Source organism: Ipomoea triloba, chromosome 12 (genome assembly GCF_003576645.1).
Source record: "Ipomoea triloba cultivar NCNSP0323 chromosome 12, ASM357664v1".
Lineage (NCBI taxonomy): Eukaryota > Viridiplantae > Streptophyta > Magnoliopsida > Solanales > Convolvulaceae > Ipomoea > Ipomoea triloba.
The window spans coordinates 26,125,430-26,129,960 of NC_044927.1; positions in this window are offsets into that span (position 1 = coordinate 26,125,430).

Genomic DNA, 4,531 nt, shown 5'->3' on the forward strand with positions numbered 1-4,531 from the left:
ATTACTTTAGCTTCTAACTCACTTACTTTGAGAGTTAGCTCCGAATTCTCTTTCGAGACGTTCTTAAGCATATCTCTTTCAGCAGTTAGCTTGCTGTTCTCTTCCCTGATTTTGGCATGAGTGCTGTTGGCGATTTTGAGGTTCCTTCTGATTAATTCCATAGTCTCGAAGGGATCCTCATCGCTTCCAAACGAAGAACATTGAGAAGTAGAGATAGAGCAGCGAGATGTAGAAGGGGAGGTTACCTCATTATTGATAGCCATCAAGCATTTATCCTCCTCTTCTGTAGTGTATAAGCAGATGAGCCCCCTCTCATCCTCTGAGCTGCTGCTGCTGTCGCTGGAGCTCGACGTCTCGGACTCCTCGATTGCCTTCTCGAGTTCCTCAGCAACAAGCGCCTTTCTGCGCGAATGTTTCTTTGAATCTCCCTTGAAGCCACCTTGTGCTGGCTTCTCTCTGGATTCCTCTTTTCTTCTGGAATCCTTGCCTTCCTGGCCTTGATGCTTGCTTACCGGTGGGTAAGGACATTCAGCCTTGAAGTGCCCTGGTCTCCTGTAGTTGTAGCATAGACCTTGATCTTCTTCCTCCATTCTTCTGGGTGTGTATCTCTCATTTTTCCTTCTTGAGGAGGAAGGTGAACTTGTATTGCTCTCCGGTGTCTTCTTCATGAACTTCCTGAATTTTCTCATGAAGAAAGGTGTCTTCTTCATGAACTTCCTGAATTTTCTCATGAAGAAAGGTGTCTTCTTCATGAACTTCCTGAATTTTCTCATGAAGAAAGCAAACTTCTTCATGAACTTCCTGAATTTTCTCATGAAGAAAGCAAACTGTTCGTTGAACTTCCTGAATTTTCTCATGAAGAAAGCAAACTGTTCGTTAGATAAAAAATCAGTGGAATTAGGGTTTGACCTTGAGGAAGTGGTTGGTTGATCAGCAACCAGTGCCACATTTCGTCTGTCCACCACGTCCTCATCTCTCGGAAACATCTCAAATTCGAAGGCTTTGAGATCTCTGAACAGTTGGTCGGTTGTGGTGTTCTTCAAATCCCTGTGATCACGCATTGTGATCACCTTCATTTCCCACTCCTTGGTAAGGCCTCGTAAGACCTTCAGGTTTAGCTCCTTTTGTGGAATCTCCTTCTCGAGATCACTGATCTCTATTGATAGCTTCATGAAACGAGATTCCATGCTGTCGATGCTTTCCCCTGGCTTCATCTTGAAGTCCTCGAACTTCTTCATNTCACTAATCTCTATTGATAGCTTCATGAACCGAGATTCCATGTTGTCGATGTTCTCCCCTGGCTTCATTTTGAAGTCCTCGAACTTCTTCATGGCCACGGTGAGCTTGTTCTCCTTTTCCTGTTCGTCACCTTCACCAATTAACATCAAGTTCTCCTTTTCCTGTTCGTCACCTTCACCAATTAACATCAAAGTCTCCTTTTCCTGTTCGTCACCTTCACCAATTAACATCAAAGTGTCCCATACCTCTTCGTCACCTTCACCAATTAACATCAAAGTGTCCCATACCTCTTTGTCACCTTCACCAATTAACATCAAAGTGTCCCATACCTCTTTTGCCGTTTTGCAAATTAACATCAAAGTGTCCCATACCTCTTTTGCCGTTTTGCACTTTCTCACTTTTGGAAAGATGGTTTCGTCTATAGCTCTGAAGAGAATATCCTTGGCAATATTGTCCAGGTTGTTTCTCTTCCTATCATCACTTGTCCATTCTTCTCTAGGTTTTGGGATGTACTTTGGTGTATCCTTGGTTTGTTCAGCAGCCGTGTTGACCATTAAAATCTTGACTGGTCCAGATGTTATCACTTCGGCCATCTCATCNTAAGAATGATTAATGATTGTGAAAGTTTGATACACATGTGAATGTATTTTCTTTTAGTCATATAATATATAAATAATAAATATATACATACACTTGTACAATTATAAATTTAAATTTTTAGTTAAAGACAAAATACATNTCTTGACTGGTCCAGATGTTATCACTTCGGCCATCTCATCATAGAGGGCTGATAGATACGCAAGCATGCGTGTTTTCCAGTCATCGAACCTGCTAAGATCAAAAAGGAGATGTCTCGACAACATGCTGTCCATTTTAAAATNAATTATCTCGTGCTTTGAAAACTTTTAAAGTACAATTATAAATTTAAATTTTTAGTTAAAGACAAAATACATCATAAATTTGTTACTTTGATTCTAAATAACATGTGTTGGTCCCAAGGGGATGGGGTACAAGTCTAGAGGGGGGGGTGAATAGACTTGTATAAGATTTTGCAAATCTTTTTCAACTTCTCGTGTGTATTGGACTTAGGATGTTTAGGTCCGATACCTCACAAGATGNGGGTGAATAGACTTGTATAAGATTTTGCAAATCTTTTTCAACTTCTCGTGTGTATTGGACTTAGGATGTTTAGGTCCGATACCTCACAAGATGAAGACAAAGTTTAATGCGCAGCGGAAAAGTTATCCCCTTTTAGTTAGCACGAGTTTGAGTTAGTTCGAGAGGTGCGATTTTATGCAGTGCAGTTCGAGAGTTAGATAGCGAGAGATAAAAGCAGAAAGTAAATGAGAGAGATTTTTAAGTGGTTCGGCCAACCCGCCTACATCCACTCTTCTTCCAGAAACTCCCTGGAAGGATTGCACTAAAACTTCCCTTTTTAGTACAATATCGAGCGCTTGAGCTTTGATCACGAAGCCCGCCTCAAGCCTCAGGTTTTTCGCCCCGCTTCTTGTTACTCCACCTATCGAGCACTTGAGTCGAGGGTACAGTAATTTGTTAAAGAAATTAAATTAACTTAACTCATCATATTAATGGGTTGATCCAACAAGCTTATTCTTTTGCAGAGTGGGGTGATTTTTACGAGGGAGGATCTTTATAGAGGACCAGTTGATCTTGAGATCCAATTTCCATTCGTGAACATACATGCTGGTGCGAAACTCTCGGCTGTAGTTTTTATATGTAAACGGACAAAAAATGTGAGGTTGGTGTGGCTTAAGCTTGAAAGAACGCGGTATCGTTTATATGGAGATATCATTTACTACTTGTATTGAAAGCGGGAAACTTTTGGTAGAAATTCGGTGGTGAATTGAGCAAAATGTTGTAGTACATGCTATACTTCTTTTGTAGTTATGCTGATGCATAAAATTTGTCTCTTACATTTTCTTTGCTGATGACATGGAACACATATTTTGTTAATCAAAGAATGGCTTGATTTGTAATATGTGTGTTTTGTACAATAATCGTATNCTTAAGTCCATGCTCCACTTGCTACTTTTGGTAAAAGTTACTTTTTTTTTTTAAATTCCCATTGATCCTCGTTTTAGGGAACAAGACCGACTTTGGATTAGTGCACCTTCTAACCGTTTGTTGTGGAATTCTGATGTGGCATCCACTTCTAGCACCTCCTTAATATTTTATCTCCATGATATTCTTCTTCTCCAAACTTTATTCATGCTTCCTGACCGTCATTCAGCCTTTTGGAGAAGTGTCAGTTTATCGAGACCAAAATTGANGAACGATTAATGATTGTGAAAATTTGGTACACTTATAAAATGCATATATTCTCTTAGTCATATAATATATAAATAATAAATATATACGTACACTTATAAAATTATAAATTTAAATTTTTAGTTAAGACATAATACATCATAAATTTGTTACTTTAATTCTATATAACATACTTGAAATTCCCGTACCTGTTATATATGCCTTCTATGTGTTTGATATGATGCCAATACCCATATTATGGTCCAACATGTTAGTCCATACCCATATTATGAATCGAACAACTTAGCTTGTAGTTGCAATAATAATTACAGAAGGAATTCTCGCAACAAGACTTCTAAGGAGACAACTCTTCTAGCTAGGTTGTTACTTGTTAGATTTTTGAAAACTCGCAGCCATTACTCAATAGTGCGTATGTGTAATAATTTACAAATTATACAAAGAGAAGTGAACTGCAGTATGATCGAAAATCATGTTCTACTCAATTGGTTATCTTTTTAGACTATTTAAATGTATTATTATTACCACACAAACGAGGGCACAATGTGGTTAATTTTAGCATTCCAAGTTCAAAACCCCATCACATCTCATTCATCACAATTTTTTTTAATATGATAATGTTATAATATAAGAATGATTAATGATTGTGAAAGTTTGATACACATGTGAAATGTATTTTCTTTTAGTCATATAATATATAAATAATAAATATATACATACACTTGTACAATTATAAATTTAAATTTTTAGTTAAAGACAAAATACATCATAAATTTGTTACTTTGATTCTAAATAACATGTGTTGGTCCCAAGGGGATGGGGTACAAGTCTAGAGGGGGGGGTGAATAGACTTGTATAAGATTTTGCAAATCTTTTTCAACTTCTCGTGTGTATTGGACTTAGGATGTTTAGGTCCGATACCTCACAAGATGAAGACAAAGTTTAATGCGCAGCGGAAAAGTTATCCCCTTTTAGTTAGCACGAGTTTGAGTTAGTTCGAGAGGTG